Source organism: Paroedura picta, chromosome 6, assembly GCF_049243985.1.
Source record: "Paroedura picta isolate Pp20150507F chromosome 6, Ppicta_v3.0, whole genome shotgun sequence".
Taxonomy (NCBI): domain Eukaryota; kingdom Metazoa; phylum Chordata; class Lepidosauria; order Squamata; family Gekkonidae; genus Paroedura; species Paroedura picta.
This window is the reverse complement of record NC_135374.1, coordinates 15,940,143-15,964,258: the sequence shown is the minus strand read 5'-3', so window position 1 is coordinate 15,964,258 and position 24,116 is coordinate 15,940,143. Positions and strand designations below refer to the sequence as shown.

Here is a 24,116-nt window from a genome sequence, read left to right as displayed (position 1 = left end):
CCCTCCCTGGAGAGAGGAAAGGGAAGGCGAATATAAGTTGTTTTGAGACTCCTTGTAGAGAAAAGCAGTATATAAGAAAAGCAACATAAGAAAAGCAGCATATAAGAACCAACCGTCCTCCTCCTTCCTATCTTAGCAGCTTACAGTTTGTTTCTCCCAGCCTCTGTTTTATCATCACAAATACTCTGTGGTAGGTTTTCTTGGCTGACCAGCCCAAGATCACCTAGTGGTTTCCACAATAGAGTTGGGGTTTGAACGTGGGTCTGCCAACATGCAACACTTTAACCACAAAACCATTAAGAGTTAACGCATTTCCAGCCTTTTTACTCACTGACTTTCTTAAAGCCAGAGGGGATCTGAGCCATTGTCCTACATAGTGTCAAGTCTGTTTAAAGACACCTAAGTTTACTTTGAGGCATGACCCTTCTTCAAAAACCCTGTATTTCATTGTTCCAGCATCGGTCTCATTTTATTATGTCTCTTAAACCAGCAAGCATCCCCTTGAATCACTGAGCGGACAACAACCGAAATTCTCATCCTTAGGAAAAGCACTATGTAAATGAAAGGCAAAACCAGACAAACAAAAAACTGCTTTTGTCCTCTCTGCTCATACCACCCCAATGGCTCTAAGGCTTTTACAGTTTATCGGATCTGAAAGAAACGAAAAACAATCAATTTCTCCCCTCCTCCCTTTTTTTTTCTTGCATGAAAATGAATGTCAAGGAACTGAGCATGCATGCAAAGCATCAGGAAAAAATAACTGAGAGCCAGAGGAGCGAGAGGCCAAAGTTCCCAGAGATTGCAGAATGCATTAGCAGGCATCTGAATAAATAGATCTAGAATTATGAATAGATTGTAAATGGACGAGGCTGGGGGACAAGCCGAGGACTGAATTAAAGCCCATTTCTTCGGGGACAAGCTTATATAAATATGCCTCTTCTGAGTTTATCAACAGGAAACCATGTTACCATAAAGGGGGGGGGTGCATTCTGTTGTTGACGATAATGCGCACAATCCGCCACGGAGCAAACCCTGCTCAAATTAATGGGAATCTGCACAATAATAAGGCTATTATATTCTTGTGCCATTCCCATTTTTAATTCTTTTTTAACCTCTTCTAAGTTCAAGGGGGAGGAAAGGCAGCATGGTATAGCTGATCTGGTTGGATCTGGAAAGCTAAGCAGGGTCAGTACTGGAAAGGGAGACCACCAAGGAAGACTCTGCAGAAGGAGGCAACGGCAGATGACCTTTGTTTCCCACTTGACCAGAAAGCCCCTTGCTGGGGCCGTGATAAGTTGGCTGAAACTTGAAGGTACTTTGCATGCATAAGTTCAAAGCTGCTTGGAGCAGGGCGTATTTCAAAAAGAGTTTCATACCAGAGTTGCTCTGGCCATCCCAAGCAGATGGAGCAAAGTCAACCAGCAGTGATGTTGGCAGAATTCTAGGGACTTGCCTTGGATCCTGGAAGCTGCATGAGACTGGGAGAGCAAGCCAGTCACAGGCTACACCCAGATCCTCCTCCCAGGCTACTGGTTGCCAGGAACTCAGGTTGCCAAGACTGGAGCTCTCCCACTATTACAACTGATCTCCAGGCTATGGAAGGTGGTCTCTAGGGCAAAATACCCCATTGAAGACCCTATCCTTCCAAACTTTGCTCTCTTCGGGGTCTACCCTCCCCCCATCTCTAGGAATTTCTCAACCAGAGCTGCCAGCCCTACCAGGATCTGAGTGTAGCCAGCAGCTGTGGAGCACACCTCAGACTGGGCACTGCTCATGCAAGTCTAGAAAGTTGGGATGCCTGTCCCTGGTGGGACCTGGGGATCCCCTGGTTTTACTGTACATCTCCAGGGATCAGTTCCCCTGGAGAAAATGGCTGCTGTGGAGGGTGGGCTCCATAGCATTATAATCCATTGAGGTCCCCCCCCTCCACAAAATCCTGGCCATTTCTAGCTCTACCACCAAAGCTTCCAGGTATTTCCCAACCCCGAGCTAGCAACCCTGCTGGGAGGTGGTGATATTGCATCTAAGTTACACCTGCTACCTATGTTTTCCAACCACTAGGTGGGGCCAAATGATCTCCAGAGTCCACTCTCCACAGCAGCCATTTTCTTCAGGGGAACTGATCTCTGTAGTCTGGAGATGAGCTGGAATTCTGGGGGATCCCCAGGCCCCGCCTACCTTGTTTTTTATGATTGTGTCTTTTTGATGGCTGTTTTTCCATTTTTTAATTATTTTGTTGCTTATTCTTTTGTTTGATTACATCATATTTTCTTTTGTGGACTATCTGGATCAGGCTGTCTGGAGAGGTGGTATTTTATTTTATTTTATTTTATTTTTGAATTTAATTTAATTTAATTTAATTTAATTTAATTTAAATCTCGCCTCCCCCCGGAGGCTCAAGGCGGGTCACATAAAACCAATCCCCTAAAACAATAAAAGCACAATAAAACATAATACAATAAATTACAAAAGTTAAGACAAGAATGGTGGCAAGATTCAATATAACTAACCCAATTCCACAACCCACTAAGAAGGGAAAGGCAGGGGGCAGATGACAGACGCAACCGTCACATTTGTGAGGTGGAATAAATGGAAGCAGCAAGGAAGAGGAGAGGCCATGACAAGTACTGCAGCAGAAGCATAAAGAAGTAGAACCACAGCCTTTCCCTTCCTCTTATTCGTCTTATTCTATGACGTTGCATTTGCTACATCACAGGCTGAATCGTCTTCTTTGCAATGGTGACGGAGGAGGAAAACAGAATACTGCATGCATGTTATAAACTTCTACCACTGTGCCAAAGGCAGTGCCCTGGATTGCAATGGCCCCATCGGTTGTGAAGATTGATTTTTGGAAGCAGCAGCAGCAGTTTTCACTGATTCTCCCCTTCTGCTGTAGCCCATGAAGACCTCTGAACATGGGGAGGGGTGAGGAAGTGGACTGGAAGGCAGCAAATGTAATGCAAATGGGATCTGGAAATCACAGGCCACTTAGCCTAATGCCTCGTCCTGGTGGGAACAGCTAATAGAAAAGAGAATTAAGCACGGAGATGAACAAACTCTACTGAGAGAGAATCGGTGCGGTCTCTGCAAGTGGAAATCCCTTAAGAGTCTGCGGGAGGTGTTTTGAAAGATGTTAAACCAGGCTTTCTCAACCAGGGTTTCGTGAAACTCTGGGGTTTCTTGACCGCCCCCAAAGGATTTCCTGAATGGGTGGGAGGTAATTAATTTTTGGTATATTTTTTACATTTGCTAAACATTTATCAGGTGATATGACCGTATATGGCCATGCCAACCTGCTCCCCCGCTCCCAAAATGGCCAATGATAGGCCTGGAAGGGTGGGAAGGGGAAGGGCCCCTTTTGTGAGCATGTCTACAGCTGTGCTTCCCAACCATATTCTGCACAATCGTGCTGCTTCTGGGGCTTCTTGAAACCTGAGGAATGTTTTAGGGGTTTCTCAATGATTAAAAAAACCTGAGAAAGGCTGCATTAAACACTTCATATACCTGTATGGAGATAGTGACAGATTTTATTTTCCTGGGCTCCAAGATCACTGCAGATGGGGACTGCAGCAAAGAAATTAAAAGATGCTTGCTCTTGGGGAGGAAAGCTATGGCAAATCTAGACAGCGTCCTAAAATGCAGAGACATCACCCTGCCAACAAAAGTGCGTTTAGTCAAGGCTATGGTATTCCCAGTTGCAATGTATGGCTGCGAAAGTTGGACCATAAGGAAGGCCGAGCGTCAAAGAATTGAGGCTTTTGAACTCTGGTGCTGGAGAAGACTCTTGCGAGTCCCTTGGACTGCAAGGCGAATAAACCGGTCAGTCCTAGAGGAGGTCAGCCCTGACTGCTCCTTAGAAGGCCAGATCCTGAAGATGAAACTCAAATACTTTGGCCACCTCATGAGAAGGAAGAACTCCCTGGAGAAGAGCCTAATGCTGGGAGCGATCGAGGGCAAAAGAAGAAGGGGACGACAGAGGATGAGGTGGCTGGATGGAGTCACTGAAGCAGTCGGTGCGAGCTTAAATGGGCTCCGGGGAATGGTAGAGGACAGGAAGGCCTGGAGGATCATTGTCCATGAGGTCGTGATGGGTCGGACACGACTTCGCACCTAACAACAGCAACATACCTGTAAAGTGGTGTAAAGTAGTGCCCTTGTAGGGTCTTCAAGGGAAGAGATTGAAAGAAAGTGTTTTGCACAATGACCATGGAATTCCTTGTTGGTCTTCTATTCAAATAGTATCCAGGTGTGATACTGTTTTACTTCTGAGATCTGATGAGATCAGACTAGCCTATGCCATCCAAGCCAGGGCATCTTATACCTGGACTTCCCAAAAGCTTTCACCAGAGCCTGGCCAGGGATTCTGTATTTTTTGGGGAGGAAGTATCATCTGAGCATGGAATTGGGGTCACTGTGGGTGGGCAGGTAGTTGTGAATTTCCTGCATTCTGTAGGGGGTTGGACTAGATGACCCTGGAGATCCCTTCCATGATTCTATGACTGAACAGCCAACATCATTGTCGTCATCAAAGATGCCTTCGGACTCTAATTTTGGTGAAATAATGGGAAGCCGGGACAGTTTTCACCATGTAGAAAAGTAAACCCTGGAGTTCCGGAAGGAGTGGTTTGGGGACTTCTGCAGTTAGACTTTTCCATAAATGACCTGGATTCTGGGGCAGGCAATGAGCTGGCTGAATTTGTTGGTGACACCATTTATGGTGCAAAGAACCTTAAATGGATCTGCGAGGAGCTCCAAAAGGATCTGGCGACTGGAAGGTGATGAGGCTAATTATTTCAATGGCAAGAGTCAAGCCAGACGTATTTGAGAAAAAAATTAATCATTTTAAAATTGTAAATAGTTGCGGGTGCGGTTTGGTTGTGTCTGACCAGTAAAGAATTCTCTTGGTGGATAGCTCAATAAAAAATATCGGCTCAGCTGTTTCCATGGCGAGTTCTATTAAGAAAGAAATCAAATACAAAATTGGCCTGAATACTGCGTACAATTCTAGTCACCGTACCTCAAATCAGATATTGTAGCACTGGATAAGATACAGAAAAGGCCAAGGGCAACAGGCACATCCAGGTCTGGGGCACCTTCTTAATGAGGAAAGTTGTTTGGGAGCTTTTAATTTACAGGAAAGATAGCTGGAAAGGCATGATAGAAGTTTACACAGTGGTGTATGGAGCTGGTGAAGTAGACAGAAAGAATTTTTCCTCCCCTGCCCATAATAGTGGAACTCATGAGCACAGAACAACATTGGTAGATGTCAAAAATTGCTGTTTTCACATTTTGCCATATTGTTGTAATCAGACTGGTTGCTAATTGTGTCATCATTTCACCACTTTAGCCCTGTATAGTGTACCGTTCTGTTCTGCCATTGTTGCTCAGAGCTAGTTTTGAATAGCTGGATTTAAGCTCTTGTTTTCTTTCACATTTATCTGTTATCTGGACAGCCTTGAAGTATCTCAATAGTAACTAAGTTTTGTTTTAAATGACCAGAGGACACCACCTGGGATGTCATGCCTGTTGAATTAGAGTGTCCGTTTCAACAGGGAACATAATAAATACATTTATAAATGTAACACACTTATAAATGTACATTTATACTATTTATGTAATAATATTTACATATGTAATACATTTCCATATTTACACATGTAATAAATTTACATATATGTAATAAATAAAAATAAATAAGGGACCTGGAGTGTCAGTTTCAGCAAGAATGTTGGGATGTTAGCATTGTTGTATTTTCAGTAAAGTGATTTCCTTCAACAGACATCTCTCTGTTGATGGCAATCAGCTGAACTCTCACCATAGGCAGTAGATTCTGGATGGACCTAAAGAACTACTTCATTCACTGAGCAATTGGCTAGTGTAATCTGATGCACTGATGGGCAATAGTTCATTGGATTTAAAAGAAAATTTGACAATTTTGTGGAAGAAAGCACTCATCTATTAGCCACGATGATGAAATAGAATCTCTTTGTTTGGAAAATCTCTCTTTACCTCTGACTATGGATAGGGACAATAAAATGAGGTTTTATTTCCAATTTAGGGTTCTCAGGTTCACCTTGGTTATCAGTGGCGGAACGGATGGAAGAATGTCAGATTTAAGTTGAGGGCTACAAAGAGGGTGAGAGGTTTGGAGACCAAGTTGTATAAGGAATGGTTGAGGGAGCTTGGTCTGTTTAGTCTGGAGAGAAGACAACTAAGACCCTTAATGCATGGCAGCAGCTTCCCCGACCTGGCGCCGTGCTGTTGCGGCAGGGCACAATGCCCTACTGTTTCCCGTGTACGCACGGGAGCAGGGCATGCTGGGTTGCCCCGTCGTAGTGCGCGCGTGCACGCTTTACGCTGGGGCCAGGAGGGCCGGATCACTGCCAGCCAAGATAAGTGAAACAGCGGGAGTGGGGGAGGTGGGGAGGGGCCACACACACTGGTGGGGCCAGGGGGTCGCCCCTGCCAACTCCGTGGCTCCACGGGGCCCGCAGGGGCGTGCGGTGTCCCTTAAGGGACACCGTAGGGTTGGGGCTGGGTGTGCCAACAGGCCTGGTGCTGGCGATTATGCACAGCGCCGGCCTGCCACAGCACCGTCATACCCAGGAAACTATGGAAGATCCCGCGTTTGCTTAACATGGGCCTTCCGTAGCCCCGGGCCAGGAGGCACCTGCGCTGGCGGCAGCCGCAAGTGTTATCGGGGATTTTCCCAGAAGCGTCATCCCTATTTTCCATAGAATATTCCCTAATGTATGTATTTTTACCATAGAGATCAGGGAATTCCCAGAGTGTCATGATGTCACTTCTGGGTACAACCAGAAGTGATGTATGATATCAGATGTTGCTTCCCATCCTTCCATTTTGCTCCTGCTGGAGTGAACAATGTGGGGTGGCAGAGCTGAGGGGGCTGAGCAATCTGGCAAGCCTATTGGACCAAAGGTCTGATCCGAGTTGCTGTTATATTCTTATATGCATAGTTCAGGGGGTTGGACTAGATGACCCATGAGGTCCCTTCCAACTCTATTATTCTATGATTCTATATATCTAAATTTTCCTTCAGAGAGGAAATGGTACTCTGCACATGCTTAGAGGCATGACAGTAAAACTCATTCCCCCTTTAGGGAAAGGATTTCTCTTTGTCCTCCGCCCTTAGCATCGTAAACAATACCTCATCATGGTTCTGAATAATACCTCTGAAACTATCTACATAATGCTTGGTAATTTTGCATTTAATTGCAGACCAGCAAGGCCGATTTTGCAGTGACAGCTGATAACTACCGAAGTCCTTTACATTGTCCGGTTTCAGCTGCGATGCTTTCTGTTGCCGGCTGTGACCTGAAAGGTGATGGCAGTGTGGCCTTTTTGAGTGAATCATCATCACAGGGGCTTGCTGGACCTGTTTTGAGGCAGCCGGTGGTAATGCACAGAAATTGCCCGCCAAAGCACCAGGATAATGCTCTTAACAGCACTTGTTTATTTATGTCAGTAAAATACCTTTTATGCAGCCATGACAGCATCATAACCTCCTTCAGAGCAAATGGCATGGGGTGAGGGGTGGGGGGGGGGGGGAAGCCCATTAGGTTTTAAAATGAAGTCTCCGTGCTGGATTTGCTGTATTAGGAGACAAGGATGTCTCCAGGTGGGTGAAGGAAAAGTACTGCAAGAGGATGCCTTGAATCTTGTTTAGAATTTATTTCATCGATGTGGTCCCTCCCACACTCTTTCAGGATTAATCTCCAAAGCAGTTTACTCCCCGTCAAAACAGGGTAAGATCAATAGGCAAGCTGTATGCAATAAAGGGAAGGTAACAAATCTGGGTGTACAGGCCACATTCATGGAGTATGACAACCTCTCATAGCCCCACTTTGATGTGTGGGTGTATATTTGCACCCAACTCTATATTTCTGTACCATTCTTTTTCCTATATTAAGCTCAACCTTAGCACAGAACATTAACCTGGTTACCCAAATCAATAGACATATAGATCAGGGGTAGTCAACCTGTGGTCCTCCAGGTGTCCATGGACTACAATTTGCATGAGCCCCTGCTAGTGTTTGCTTCAGTAGTTTTTTCTTTACTTGAACTGATGTAGCACTGCAGACAGTGCTGAGGGGTTTAAATTTGTTTCCCACCAGTCCGAACTTGGAGTGGCAGCAGTCCATGGGAGGAGGGGGTCCCTTGACCCCTCCAGGAGAATGTGACTCCTGGAGGTAGGGTTGGACCTCGTCAGCTATTTGGGAGGTAGAGCCAGCAGCTCCTTCTCCAAGGTCAATATAACTTTTTGACCTGTCCAATTCTCCATGCGGACACTCAGCGACCTGCAGGATTCCTTCAGCATGGCTCAGTAGGGAAAGGGAGCTGAAATGGGGAGTGCAGGGCTGCAGGGTGAGAGGTCCTGGAATTACAGCCACACTACCTGTGATTTTGTTTGGGCGTGGTGGAATAAAACAGGAAGAGCAGCTGGGGGACCACCAAGAATAGTGAACCATGTGGGAAAGTGCATATGTGGGTGCTAAGGCTGACAGCGTGGTTTAGAATCATGGAATCATAGAGCTGAAAGGGACATCCAGGGTCCTCTAGTCCAGGGGTAGTCAACCTGTGGTCCTCCAGAGGTCCATGGACTACAATTCCCATGAGCCCCTGCCAGCGTTTGCTGGCAGGGGCTCATGGGAATTGTAGTCCATGGACCTCTGGAGGACCACAGGTTGACTACCGTCCAACCCCCTGCATAATGCTTTGTTAAAGAGCTGCAGCCTCTAATCTGGAGAACCTGATTTGATTCCCCATTTCTCCATGTGCAGCCAGCTGGATAACCTTGGGCCAGTCACAGTTATCTTAGAGCTGTTCTCACGGAGCAGCTGTCTCAGAGCTCTCTCACCCCACCCATCTCACAAAGGGTCTGTTATGCAGAGAGGAAGGGAAAGGTGTTCGTAAGCAGCTTTGAGATTCCCTTGGGTAGTGAAAAGCAGAGTATAAAAACCAGCTATTGGTAGGAGACCTCCCACGGGCAGTCCTCTTCTCCCACCAGTTTTGGCAATAAATTTTAACAGTTACCTTTTCTCTTGTACAGGCTTCGTGTGATGGAACCTTTATAACATCACACGGTGTTAAAAGTAGGATGCTAAAAGACCTCCAAAGCAATTGTAAAGGGAGCTGAATATGAGGGATAGGAAGAATAGGAGGCTTGGTGTCTCTCTAGCAGCTAAAAAGCCACCATGGTTGTCTCCCTAGAAAATCCCAAGCATTTCCATTGTTAACAACAGTTTGGATCTGTAGATATAAAAGTCATTTTAGCCAATGAGAAAAAGAGTTTAGACAGCCCATCACAAGGATGTGGTACAGTAAGGTAGTGGAAGGTAATTTCACACCAATCAATCTTTGGACGATGGGCCAAGGTGATGAGTCATTTGCACCTAGGAGTTGCCTAGCAGGAAAGGGAGTTCTTTTCCAGTGAAAGTTAACACCTGTAAAAGGAGGCTATCACCTGGGCTAGGGAAGGAAGTCTAGCATATCACGAAGAGTGACAGACATGAAAAAGTTTCACCGCTCCACAAAAAGGGTTTCTGGCAATCATAACACAAAGGCTTTTTTGGCCCAGCTTTGGAAAGGAGTTATGACTGAACTAACTTGAACAAATGGACGAATGCAATAGAAAACAAATTCATCTATAGTTCACATTCAGTGTTAGGAGCATTGTCTAGTCTTTGTGTTTCCCTGTCTTCTGACTGCATCCTCGGAGAAACGTTTAGCTATGTGGTCTTGTCTTTCAGTGGACCAGGTGACATTTTGAACTACCGTCATTTCAGAAAAATTTAGGCATCCCAAGCAGAAAATAACCGGACTGGGCACATTTCCGGTTAAAAATAGAAATGAATTGTTGTGGTTTGTGGTTGTCTGTTGCACCAGCAATGTGGAAGTCTAGCAAATGCTGCTTGTTAGCAGAACTGACTTTAGTTTTCTGGAGAGAACTTGGAACGCTAATTGGCTGTTTGAAACAGATCTGGTCCAAAGCTAGGAATCGTGCATAGCAGACTCTTCAGTCCATGAAACAATGTTGGAAGATGCCTTTCTATAAGGCAGTGGTTATGAACACTGCCGGGGGGGATGAAAAATGACCTCAAGACTGTAAATAAAGCTTAGGGATAAACTGCTCAGAAAAGAGCCAGTGGGGGTTACGCAACAGCGTGTAAACCCAATTTAAGACTCTCGATAAGTAATCTGGACAAAAGGAATCCGTAGGATGTTAATACATTTCAGAGATAGCACTGAGCGAGGCAGAGTTTTGAGAAAAACAAACCATATTGGAGATAAATACCAAACAGAAGGTGGAAATATAAGCGATAACACACACTAAATGCAAACAAGCAGCTTTATGAAATGGTGGAGTAAACTTAAATTGATAGGGGGGGGAATCATATCATCTTATTTAACACGGATTTTTTTTTATCCCACCCTTCTTCACAAGAGCATAAAACAGCATTCATAGCTTTCAGAGAGCTAAGAGAGCCAGTGTGGCGTAGTGGGGAAGACGGCAGCCTGTAACCTGGAAAGATGGATTTGATTCTCTGTTCCTCCACATGCAGCCAGCTGGGTGACCTTGGGCCAGTCGCACTACCTCACAGAGTGTCTGTTTTGGGGAAAGAAAGGGAAGGGTTTTTCTAAGCCACTTTGGGATTCCTTTGAATAGAGAGAAGCAGAGCATAAAAACAAGCTCCTCCTCCTTCCTCTAGATGGGTAGGAGAACTCCTGCTGGCAGTCCTCTTCCTTCACCAGTTTCGGCAATAAACCATTACACTCACTTTTTCTGTACTATATGCTTCATGGGACGGAACCCTCATAACATCCCAGGGTATTAAAAGTAGGATGCTAACAATGCAATTGTAAAGGGAGCTGAAAATTGTGGCTAGGAAGAACTCCTCCCGCTTTGAGACTCCCTCAGGTAGTGTAAAGCGGGGTATAAAAACCAACTCTCCTTCTTCATTTCCCCTGTTTTATCTTCACAACAACCCTGTGAGCTAGCTAGGCTGACAGGGAATGACAGGCCCATGGTATGAAGAAGAAGAAGAAGAGTTGGTTCTTATATGCCGCTTTTCCCTACCCAAAGGAGGCTCAAAGCGGCTTACAGTCACCTTCCCATTCCTCTCCCCATAACAGACACCCTGTGAGGTGGGTGAGGCTGAGAGAGCCCTGAGATTACTGAAGAAGAAAAAGAGTTGGTTCTTATATGCCGCTTTCCTCTACCCGAAGGAGTCTCAAAGTGGCTTACAGTCGCCTTCCCTTTCCTCTCCCCACAACAGACACCCTGTGAGGTGGGTGAGGCTGAGAGAGCCCTGAGATTACTGAAGAAGAAAAAGAGTTGGTTCTTATATGCCGCTTTCCTCTACCCGAAGGAGTCTCAAAGTGGCTTACAGTCGCCTTCCCTTTCCTCTCCCCACAACAGACACCCTGTGAGGTGGGTGAGGCTGAGAGAGCCCTGAGATTACTGAAGAAGAAAAAGAGTTGGTTCTTATATGCCGCTTTCCTCTACCCGAAGGAGTCTCAAAGTGGCTTACAGTCGCCTTCCCTTTCCTCTCCCCACAACAGACACCCTGTGAGGTGGGTGAGGCTGAGAGAGCCCTGATATCACTGCTCGGTCAGAACAGTTTTATCAGTGCTGTGGCGAGCCCAAGGTCACCCAGCTGGCTGCATGTGGGGGAGCGCAGAATCGAATCCGGCATGCCAGATTAGAAGTCCGCACTCCTAACCACTACACCAAACTGGTGAGTTGACTGGAGGGTTGAACCCTCTCCTCCCAGATTCGAGTCAGGTGCTCCAAGGAGGACTCCGCAATGGCTGCCTTATGAGAAACAACATTTTTGTTGCTGAAGTATGTCCGCTTGCATGTGAGTGGGAAAAAGGCAGAGGGACAGGTTTGTGCTCACACTCGTATACTCCTAATGGTTATCGTGTCATTGGAACTGGGTGTCCCGGCCAACTTCCGAAAAACAAAGGCGGAACTAGACTTGCTCTTTGATCGAGGGCTGCTGCTGAAAATATCAGCCTTCATAGCAAGTTCTCTAAAATATCTAGGCACACTTCCTCTTACCGTGAGCCCAGCTCTTTCCCTCCTTCTCTCTGCATCATGCATTAGTCATTGCAGGGGAACTCCATGGGTAAATCTGCTTAAATCACAGGCCTTTTCTGCAGTAAGAACTACTTCTGAATAATTCACTGTCAACTTTTGTTCTATCCTACACACGGAACACGGGCCAGGGAGAACACCAGAGATGAAGTTATTAGGTAATCAGCACAGAGGAAAACCCCTATGAAATGTACAGTGTTTGCTGGCATATAAGACTACGTTTTTCCGCTGAAAAACATGCCTCCAAGTGAGGGGGGGGGGGGCGTCCTATACGCCGGGTGCACTTCAGTTGGGATAGACATAGTTGCCCATAGTGGCCCATAGTACTGTAATGTAATGTTACTAACTCTATATTTTGAGTGGAAATGTTGGGGGGTCGTCTTATACGCCCAGTCGTCTTATAAGCCGGCAAATACGGTATTTGTAAAGGGATAGTTTTTTAAAATGCTTTTTCTGGATTAATTTAGAGAATGCAAGATCTGCAGTAGCCCCTAAACTGCTAGTAGCTCAAGTGCTACCTGTTGGAGACCTGTGGCCTCAATGTTGTAAATATTTCATGGGAATATATGAAATCGGACATCCCCTCTGCACCTTTTGAAGTGGCTAAATGGTACTTTGGCTGCTGTCATGTCTTGTTTGGCTAAATTGTTTACTGCGGATTTAGAGACCAAGGGTGAATTTGCACTGGGCTTTTTATCACCGGTGACCCCGAATTAAAGAAAGTCATCTACACTTTATCTGATTTCCATTGTGATATTTAGCGCTTTAAATCTTCCCTCTGCAACATTTATGACTGATCTGCGGTAACACTACCTTTCCCATGCGATATCCAGGAGCGGGTATAAGTTGCTAAATTTTAGGAAAGCTCTGAGAGCCCTAGTATGAAGTATAGATGTTCTGCCTTTTGCCAGATTAACTTCCTGCCCTGTGCCTCCAACGCTGACATCATCATCATCATCATCATCATCATCATCATTATTATTATTATTATTATTATTATTATTATTATTATTTAATTTTTAGACCGCCCTTCTCCAAATAGGTCTCAGGGCGGTATACAACATTAACAGTTAAAACACAATAAAATCCCCATAAAACCCCCAATTAACATCAACAACAACAACAATAGCGAAGCAGATTGGTCAGGGCATGAATTGGTCAGAGCATGACATAGCAGATTGGTCAGGGCATGAATTCAAAGACTGCCTGGCTTCCGGTTGCCATTCTCTCACAAGACTTATTTTTGCCTTCATTTTGGGCTCTGTTTTAAAATGACTGCACTCCAAAAGCCCACACTTCTATGAGCAGAGATTTGCTTCTTGGAGTTACTTTTCCCTCTTTGTGAGGCTGCTGCCTCCCCTCCCCTTCCCCTATCCTGCTTCTGCAGGAAAAGAAAGATAAACAAACAGCCTCATGCTCCACTTGCCCCTTCCCCAACTTGCTCTGGCTGTATCGTTGGGAGTCAAAAGGCAGGAAATAAAGCACTCCCCAGCCTTGTGATGCTGGCTGGAGCTTCACCCAACCCCTCCCCCCCAAATCAAGCGGGAAGGAGACCAAAAATTGGGACAATCCAAATGAAGAAGGGCACTGTGTTTAAAATTGGGGAAAAGGAAAGCTGTAAATACAGGTTCAAATCAATCAGAATTCAGCAAGATATACAGTGGGGAAAAACGAGAGTGCGGACTAGCCCCAGGACTAGAAGCAATGGGTTCAAATTATAGGAAAGGGGGTTACACTTGAATATTAGACAGCATTTTCTGGTGGTGAGGGCTATTTGTAGATAGAATATGCTGCCTTAGAAGGTGATAGACTCCTTCATTTTAGGAGGAGGTTGGATTAGCACCTATCAGAGTGGTAGTGGTAGTGGTAGTGGTAGTGGTAGTGGTAGTGGTAGTGGTAGTGGTAGTGGTAGTGGTAGTAATAATAATAGTAATAAAGTACAGTGCTTTTCATGCATTATTGGGTGCCATTTTTGCAGCATTCTCAGTTGCAAAGCCTAGAAATGTATGCATGTAAGATTCATTGCAAAGAGTTGCTTATAAGCTTAGCTGTTCATGGTGAGGGGAAGCTGGCATGATCCCTCTCCCTTCTGTAGAGTTTTGTTTGCTTTGAATGACTGAACAGGGATTTGTTCTTTTCTGGGTAGAAATGTCCCAATTTTAGAGTTCTTTCTGAAACCACCTTCATGCTGTTTCCCCACGTCCTGTTTCTCTCTGAAGTATTCATCTTATCACATAAGCTGCATTAAGTGAAGATGAAATTTTTTGTCTGCTAAATAACTCAGAGATGTTTATGAGTTCTCTTGCGGCCCATAAGCCAAACGGTTTTCACAGGCTTTGCACCAGAGCTCCACTTTATCCTACTTGGTTTTTTTACAGTGTGTATCAATATTCTCTTCTCTCACCAAGAATTTAAAGTGTTTCGTCTCAAGCTACCTTTCAACAGCAGGCAAAGAAACCATAGAGCTTTTTGCAGCATTTCTGAGTTCTGCTAAAAACATTTAATGGTTTCGTGTGAAAAGAGAGTAACTTAAAATATGTATGATCTTTGCACAGTAATGCCCAAGAGTCATGTGCTGGGCCCCAATATCCAAAGTAAAATGTGTAACAAAAACATCCTTGATATATTCAATATCATATCTCACAGGTTACTGAAATTTCTCTCTAAAGTTGAGGTCACAGAATGAACTTCCACTGTCCTGATTGTTCCACCTCTTGGGTTTCTTGAAGCCTGTAGATTGTTTCAGGGGGTTCTCAACAGTAAAAATTTGAGAAAGGCTGTACTGTGCCATCAGATCCTAAGAACAAAGGTTACCTCACAGACAGAGTCTAATGCCAAGACCAGCCCTCTCCTTTCTCCTATTATACTAAAATGACCTGTTTTTATGCCAGCTTGGTGTAGGGGTAAGGAGCGCCGACTTCTAATCTGGAGAGCCAGGTTGGATTCCGCGCTCCCCCACATGCAGCCAGCTGGGTGACCTTGGGCTCGCCACAGCACTGATAAAGCTGTCCTGTCCAAGCAGTAATATCATGGCTCTCTCAGCCTCACCCACCTCACACAATCCTCTTTCTTACACGTGTGAGGCAGCCATAACTTTCTACAGACTTTAGCCAAGCAAAGCTTGACTGGCATCCCAGTGGGGACTCTGGACTAAGTCAATGTTAACAGTGTTATATGTTGAGGCAAGAAGATTTGAGAGATGGGTCATATTTGGGCACAGCTGTCAAAGAAGAAATGTTCATCTACTGTGCTGTGAACTTTGGGGCTCTTCTCCTTTCCAACGTGAGAGTCATCCTCTTTCTTTCAAGGTCATATCTCACATTTAAGATTCAGAAAGTGAATCTTCATTTTATCATCCAAGTTGAGGGAAAGCAAGGTGGAAAACTGGGGGGGGGCTTTTGCAGAAACTTGTCCTTTTTCTTTAAGGATGTTCTTTATCAGAAAAACAAATTCATTTCACAGGAAAAGTTACCCTAACTTAGTCTGTATACCCATTCCCAGCAGGCTTAATTTCCATTTGCACCAAAGGCACTTTGTGGATTGCAGCAAGACTAAAAGCTGGGTGTTAGTTACATTTACACTCCCTTCATCTTGTCTTTACTGGGGCTTTGCAAAGTAGCAAAGGAAGGAATGATGGTCAGTTGGAAGTCAGAAGCATTTGTTGCGGAGGGGGGACCAAATTATTCAGCATGGTGATAATAAATGATAATATTAAAAGACAATTGGTTGTAATGTGTCTCTAGGTGCAATTAGGTACTGTTACATTGTTGCGGTTGTTATTATTATTAAATAACCATAACATGAGATTTGAATCTCAGTAGAAATATGGCTATTCAGGCAGAGCTCTTATGCATACTGCATATTAGGCATATTGTTACCCACCCTGAGTGATTCGGAAAGACGGGATATAAATAAAAATGTATTATTACATAATTTATTAAAAGGATTTTTTTTTAAAGTAAGCAAATAGTTTCCTAATTTCGTGTTCCTGCCCTTGTTTTTATTGCTACCTTGTTGAATGTCTCATACTTTGAATTGACATTCTGTGTGGGTTGAATCCATATTAAATTGTACAGAAATTACACCTTAGCTGGATAATTGTGAATTAATGATGCAAAGAGGTAAACCTTTGATCCTTCCAACATTTTAATGGCTTTGATGACTTTACCACCTGGAGAAAAACTATTTTCCCCCAAAGGAAGGATTTGGGTACAGGCTGCATTTGAGCTCATGAGGAAATCATTATAATGCAAGAGTAGCACCCAACTTGCATTCTGGGGAAGCTTGGGGTTACCCTGCAGACTATCAGAGGTTCCTCAGTGAGCAGTACTTGGGGGGGAGGGGGAAACCTCTTTGAAATACCACTTTGCCAATGCTACAAACCTTCCCGGGTATAGTGGAATATAATATGTCAGGGCTAGGTGCTTTGCAATGCAACATCTACCTGTAAATTCATTTGTGTGCCAGTGAATAGAGGAAGGAAGGAAGATGAAGGCTGTACTTGGCTGGAAACATCTTGAGTCCAAGCAATGCCTTGGGGGTTTGTACAATAAAATCAGAGTCCAGTAGCACCTTTAAGACCAACAAAGGTTTATTCAAGGAGTGAGCTTCCGAGTGCAAGCACTCTTCCTCAAACTATGAACTGACCATCATGACAGTGGGAATATATAAGCAAAAGTTAATCCTGTTACATTAGTAAACTGTGTCACAGCATCCACACACAGCCACATGATAATTCCCTGCTAAACCAGGCAATCAGACCCCTCAAACCCATTTGTAGTTCACAAAGACATATAAAAAATAAAACTGTCAAAGCCAATGATCCACGGCTCACACCCTACTATTTACTGCCGGCCCCATCTGTCTCCATACCAGTGTGAAACTTTCATACAAGTAGAAGCTAAGCTGGCAGCTATCTTGTCTTGGGACCAGAAAGTAGAATTCAAAATCTTTACACAGCCCGCAGCGCCCGTGGCTGTAAAGAATAAAGCTGTAAGGGCTTAGGGGGAGGAGTTAGGGCGGGCTCTGTCCAGGATGAGGAAGGGTGCCGATTGGCCCCTTCCTCCGGACAGACGATTGGCCCGGCCGATTCCCGCCCTGCCGACAAGGGAGCCTCCGGCAGCTGCGCTCTGCGCGGCTGCCAGGGGCTCCCTGTGGGGAAAGGCTAGCGCCCATTGTATTTCCGCATACAATGGGCTTTGCCTCTAGTTACATTATATATTACTAACAGTCACAGAATCCCAATTAAAATAAATTGTGAGGAATGTGGATACACAAGTTACACAAGGTTAGCATGCATAGTGAGATTTAAAAATTTGGGTCCAGGAGGCAAAATTTGGGTCCAGGAGGCAATGCACTGTCCAGTGCCCCTAACTTCAGTAGTTGCTTGGGTAGAGAACTTGCCCTTTGCACCAAGCCAAGTGGTCTGCAGTGACATGGCTTAACTTGCATGCCCAAGGTTATGAAGCCATTAGAATGTAGTTGCAGTGATGTTTGTTTTATCTGGTTAAAACGTGGCATGAACTGAGTTCATGGCATTTGCCTAGACTTTCCTGCAGTGGGCAAAGATTCAGTGGGAGATGTGCAACTGACCCGGGTGGCCCAGCCTAGCCTGGTCTCAGAAGCTAAACTGGGTCAGCCCAGGTTAGTATTTGGATGGGAGGCCTCTAAGGAAGGCCAGGGTTACAACAGAGCCAAGCAATGTCAAACCACCTTTTCAAAAAATAATGCTGAAGTATATAATTGAAAGAAGAGAGTGTGATGGTGACAGGTGGGGTCATCACAAACTTAGTAATACAAGAAACGGTACATTTTTGGCCAAACTAGATGACAGGAAATCATCTGAACACCGACGAGCTATTTTTTAACAGACACGCTAACTACTAACAGGGAGGAAGTAGATAGGCCTATATCTACAGCCGTTGATTCCAAACTCCGAATTCCAGACAGGACTCGGCCCCTGACAGGAAATCCACACTACCACAGTAAGACTGAAATGTATTCCGTGACTGCTTGTCCACTTCGTTTTCCAAAAAGGAGAATGTTGAGGTATCTGTGTGTAAGACAGAAAGAAGTATTTAAAATAGCTCACCAGAGATCAAACTGCTTCCTGTCGTGGGTTGGTTGAGGGACATGGTAATAATTATGGCCATATTAAACAGGAATGCACGGAAAAGGCAGAATACGTAGACAAGAGTATTGTAAATAAAAGCATCAAAGCTCTGTCAGCGGAAATACTAAACATGCATGGATGAATTGGTTTTAATATCTTTAATGTTAATTCATAGATAAATTGTACCACATGGTTTGGTGTAGTGGTTAGGAGTGCGGACTTCTAATCTGGCATGCCGGGTTTGATTCTGCACTCCCCCACATGCAGCCAGCTGGGTGACCTTGGGCTCTGTTCTGACCGAGCAGTGATATCAGGGCTCTCTCAGCCTCACCTCCCTCACAGGATGCCTGTTGTGGGGAGAGGAAAGGGAAGGTGACTGTAAGCCCCTTTGAGCCTCCTTCGGGTAGAGAAAAGCAACATATAAGAACCAAATTTTCTTCTTCTACATTTGCAGTTTTCAAGCGATGGAAGCCAATCTGACCCAGCCTGCTGGGAGGAGAGGAGAACAAATGCCAATATAAATAGTATAAATAAATCCTGTTTTACTATCTCGATGTGGCCACCAGTGTGATAACTATAGATGAGAGGAATTTACAGGAGATCAACAAGGTTTCAGGGGAGGAGGGTTGGAGTGTCAAAGCTCCCTCCATCGGATGGGATTGGGATTTTTGAGAGTGGTTTCCATGATGGAACTAATTGAGCCCCCCCCCCCTCTACTGACATCTCCAAAAAAGCTTATTATGTCACAGATATTTGAAAGAAACATAATTTTAGAGCCTAGTGTTCAATACTAAAGGCCAAAGGGAAGTTTAAGATCAGGAAAGAGAATGTTCACAGGTATATTTTCCCCTCAGCTTCCTGCACTTTTTAAGATCCTTCGTCAGTATTTCTTACTTCTCCACATCCAGGAATTCTCACAACCTTGAGAAGTCAAGAGTGTACTTAAAATATTGGGGGGGGGGGGGGATAGGAGTTACCTGTATTGTGTTTTAACTGTACATAAAATAATTCCCTCCCCATCTAGGAAGACCTCCAGCCAAACATAATGATAATCTGCCATGGAAAGGTAAACTGCCTCTGAACGTGGGAGTTCTCTTGAACTATTGAACTATAACTAATGACCACCGCTGGGACACACGAACTCCCAGTCCCCTGCCTCAAACTTCTTCAGAACAGTCTAAACTACTGGGAGGGACATCTCTGGGGCTTTCCGCACCGGAATCCTTGTAGCAAATTGTTTGCTGAACAAAAAATCGCCATTTAAAATAGTGGAATTCGTCATTATGCATACCTGACTTTGTAGTGGAATCCAGTTGCGTTTCCATCGTTTCCCACAAGCTTCCGGTCTCAGCAAAAATCGCTAGAAAGGAAGCGCTATTGCCGAGCTCGTCCTGCCCCTGGCCGTCAAGCAGCCAATGGGCAGCCGTTAGAATGCTCCCAAACAGCCCCTTTCCCTTTAAGAAAGGTTTAAAAAAAAAACCACACACACGTTGCAACGAATATGCGTTGATTCGTTGCAACGGAGAGACCCATCCAGCTGGCAGGTGTGTTTGAGCTGTCGTTTCATCGTTGCCACACTCCCCCCGAGTGAAAAAAAAAATCCCCCCCCCTCACGGGCCCGATTTTCGGCGGAAAACAGTGTAAAAAATAAAGGGAAAATACATCAGCAAACGGGCTTCTCTGTTGTTTGTGCTTAGTGACTAAACAGCTCTGGGGAGGGACTGAAGCCGGGGAAGCCTCTAAACAGAGGCTCGCTGGTGGGTTGAACTCCGCTCGCTCGGAGAAAAAAAAATGGCGATCGCTTCGCCGGAAGATCAGAGGAGAGAGCTAGGGGGCGGGACTTTGTAGAAACCACAACAATGATAACGCACAGAACTTTCCCGCTAGTGTTGCAGATTGGTTGCAGGAGTGTATCGCTTTCTGGAGGGTCAATCCACTTTTGGGGATTTCCCTGAAAGCGCTACAAGGAAGCGCTTTTTGCGGATCGGTTTCAGGTGTGTGGCAGATTGTCAACAACGTTGTGCATAATGGCAAATCAGTAGCGTTTTCAATTGGCAACCATTGTGCGATTTTGAAGGCGTGCGAAAAGCCCCTCAGTTCCTGTCCACTGGCTCTCCAGCAAGTGGTGGAGGCCTTCCTTTGCCCACCCCATATTCTTTTGTGGCTTTAGAAACAGGCATGAGGGGGAGGGGCTCATTACCATGCCCTTGTGTGACATCACAAGGCAACTCCCCCAAGGAGGCCTCGTTACCACGGGGACAGTACCGGCTGCAGAAGATGGCCAGTTCAGAGGCAGGCAGGCCAGCCTGGTGAGGAGGGGGGCTTTGAAGGGAAGGTTGAGGACTGGGGACCCAAGCGACACACCCAGAGCGTCCCAGAGGAAGGCTGAGATCCCATAGAAACCGAGGGATCCGGGAGGAAGCGTTTGCTGCCCTCCCTGAATGGCTGGTGCGGGGCTCTTCCTCCCAAGGAGCAGGAAGGGAGCCTGGGAGGACCCTCCCGCTGGCCAGAGTCCAACAGCCCCCCAGTTTTCAGGCAGGCCTTCAAGCCCTGCGTCTCTCTCTTTTTTCCCCCCAGACACAGGCAGGCCCCCGGATCCAGGCGGCCGGCAGAGGGGATGCTGAGAGGAGGAGGCTGATCCTGCGGAGGGGAGAGGCGCCCAAAGGCAAGTTGTCCCACTCTGTGGGGCAACTTGTAGTGTAAGCAGTGGTAACTGGCAACTCGAAGCTGGCGGAGTGCCACGGTCGGAAGCGCCTGATGACGTTAGCTGACGGAAGCTGGCAGAACTCGGCTGGTTGGAAGGGGGCGGAAATTGGCGAATGCAGCTGGGGAGTGTGTGTGTGTGAATGTGTGTGTGAATGGGGTGTTCCATAACTGAGGGGCTTTCCGCCGTCAGCATGGGGCACTGGTGTGAATGTGTGAGTGAATGGGGGTGTGTCCGTTGCTGTGTGGCTCCCCGCCCTCAGCGCGGCGCACTGGCGTGAATGTGTGTGTGTGAATGTGTGAGTGAATGGGGGTGTGTCCGTTGCTGTGTGGCTCCCCGCCCTCAGCGCGGCGCACTGGTGTGAATGTGTGTGTGAATGTGAGCCAGTGGCCATTCGCAGGTGGAAGTCCGTGGAGGCCGGCTGACGGACCCCGGTGGATGTTGGCCAACTGAGGGCTGTGGATGTCCCTGGAGGATGCCGGCGGAGGGGAGTCCACGATCCCTGCTTACCGCCCTGTTTTTGCCTTGCAGGGATGCGTCCAGCTGGTCTTTTGGAGAAGCAGGGGCACAAAAAGGATCCAGAGGACATCTCGGGAAATCTCCCTGTGTCTCTGTGCCAGATTTCCCCTGGCAGATGTCTCCCATGGGGTTCAATGTTTCTGCTCATCATTAAAACAAACCGTTCTAATTATAATGCAGCCTTATTTATGATTAAAAGGCAACTCTATGCAATAAAATTTGTTTCCTTCCACCTGTAGTTTCTCTCCTGATTTATTTTGGATTATTGGAACTTTTTAATTTTAGGGTTTAAATGTTTGTACGCAGGTTTTATGTTTTACACACAGCAAGAAGTTGTATTGCTCCATTCCAGTCTTGCAGGAGGACTTAACTGGGTTCAACAAGATTTTTGGGGGAAGAGCGTTTCAGTGTCAAAGCTCACTCCGTCAGGTCTGAGGGGGGTCGGAGTGTGGTTTTCATGACGGAATTTATTGCCCCCCCATCTGTCTATTGACATCTCCAAGGGAAGCTTGGTATGTTAAAGAATAGGAGAAACAAACATGATTTTATAACGTGGGTAATATGTTAGTGTCCTAAGGGAAAGGTAGAGCACCTGGTATGATATTCAAGAAGCATTTCATGTTAACAGATCCATTTCCCCATCAGCTTTCAACTCCTTTTAGGATCTTACCTCAACCTTCCTTTTTTCTAAGCTTCCAGGCATCCTCTCTGCACCCCTCAGTACCAAAGAGTATACTTATAATATTAGGGGGTGAGGCTGGGGGTGGCGGCAGGGAGGGATGGGAGGTCCCTGAATTCTGTTTTTAACTGGCCATGGAATAATTTCCTCCCCTGTGGCTTTCAGAAGAGGATCCCCACTGTATCATTAAGTGAAAGGTCTTTCATTCAAGGTCCTGTTTTCCAAAGTGGCCATCCTCAGGCTCCCAGGAAGCCCTCCAACCAATCAAACGGAGCTTTTATTCCAATGAAAGGTCAATTCAGTCCCTGTCATCTCCTTTAATGCAATTTTTGATTTTGTCTGAATTTAAGATCCTTTGTCAACCTTTCTTACTTCTCTGCATCCAGGAATTCTCTCGACACCCTTGAGTAGTCAAGAGCCTAGTTAAAAGATTTGGACGGGGATAGGAGTTTCCTGTATTGTGTTTTGAACTGTCCACAGAATAATTCTCTCCCCTAGGCCCTTCAGAAGAGCCCCAATGGATCATCAAACGAAAGGTCTATCATTCAACATCCTGTTTTCCAAAATGGCCAGCCTCAGGCTTCTAGGAAGCCTGCCTGCCAACCTGCCACATGGAATGAGCATCTGCTCCATAGACTTGCCCCTAACAACCCACATTCAGAGGTAAACTGCTTCTGAACGTGGGAGTTCTATTTCACCTTCATCACTAATGCCCACTGCTGGGCCTCACCTCCTCCCACTCCTCAGCTTCAGTCTCCTTCACAACAGTCTAAACTACAGTCTAAACCAGGGATCCTCAACCTGTGGTCCTCCAGATGTTCATGGACTACAATTCCCATGAGCCCCTGCCAGCAAATGCTGGCAGGGGCTCATGGTAATTGTAGTCCATGAACATCTGGAGGGCCACAGGTTGAGGATCCCTGGTCTAAACTACTACTGGGAGGGACATCTCGGTTCCCAGGCTCTACAGGGTGTCATGGAGGCCTTCCTTTGCCTTGTGCCCTTTCATGGAAACCCTTTTGCCAGCTGATAATAGCCAGGAGCTGGTTCTTTGTCTCTCTTGCCCTCCCAGACAGTGACCTCTGTGGTCGAGAAATGACTAGTAACAAATGTGATTTTATAGCCTTGGTTAGTCTTTTCCCACCTTCTGACCCCGGAGGAGCCCCTGGATCAATTTTCAGTCTTTGAGTTGTCCCAGAAGTGTTCCTTGCTTTGTCACACTGCCTCCCACTTGGCCAGAAGGACCATCATTGCCCACATCATTGGCTACCATGCCACTTTAGTGGTCCCACGGACCGTGCTCCTGCAGGTCCCCATGGGCCCACGATTCCTGTTTGGTAATCCCTGCTCTATAGCATTGTCTCCATTGAGGTCCCTCTCCAGGGCCTAGTCTGCACACAATAGATAATGCACTTTCAGTGCACTTTAAAAGTAGATTTTCCTGTTCTGCACTGGAAAATCCAGCTGCCAAAGCACATTGAAAATGCATTATCCCTTGTGTGCAGACTAGGCCCAGGCTCCACTCCCAAAATCTCCCAGCATTTTCCCAGTCAGAGCTGGCAACCCTAGCTTCATAATTAATTGCTCAGCTGCCAGGCAGTTTCACATACCGGTTGGGTGTGAAGTCTTTATTCCATATTTACAGCCACGTCAAAGACTAGTCATTTCTTTTGGCCATTATTTTTTTATATTTTTGGCACTGAACAATTACTCCTTTTTGGGGAACCAGGCTCCAAGCCTGGTTCCCCAAAAAGGAGTAATTGTTCAATGCCAAAAATATAAAAATGAACCAAATTCCAAGCAGGTTCCCCCGAATGTTTTTTAAAAAAACAAGCTCCCCGTCTCCTTGTGTAATATCCTGTAATCTCTAAGAAAACTTTAAAAAAATGATTTTTATTTGCCTGCTTTTTTTATGTGTTTGCGTTCAACAGTTTGATATATTTATTTCCTATTGGGAAAAAAAAATTTGAATAGCTTCTGT

General features: G+C 45.7%; 1 protein-coding gene across 5 annotated transcripts in view; it reads left to right on the top strand.

Annotated features, from left to right (window-relative positions):
- Positions 1-21,688, top strand: part of LOC143839468 (uncharacterized) — a 197,554-nt gene extending 175,866 nt beyond the window's left edge. For 2 of the 5 annotated variants that reach the window (XR_013231719.1, XR_013231716.1), the window contains exon 2: positions 20,811-21,461. The gene's annotated coding sequence lies outside the window, so the exon portion shown is untranslated. The other 3 variants (XR_013231720.1, XR_013231718.1, XR_013231717.1) reach the window with 3 other exon arrangements.
- The last annotated feature ends 2,428 nt before the right edge of the window (positions 21,689-24,116 follow it).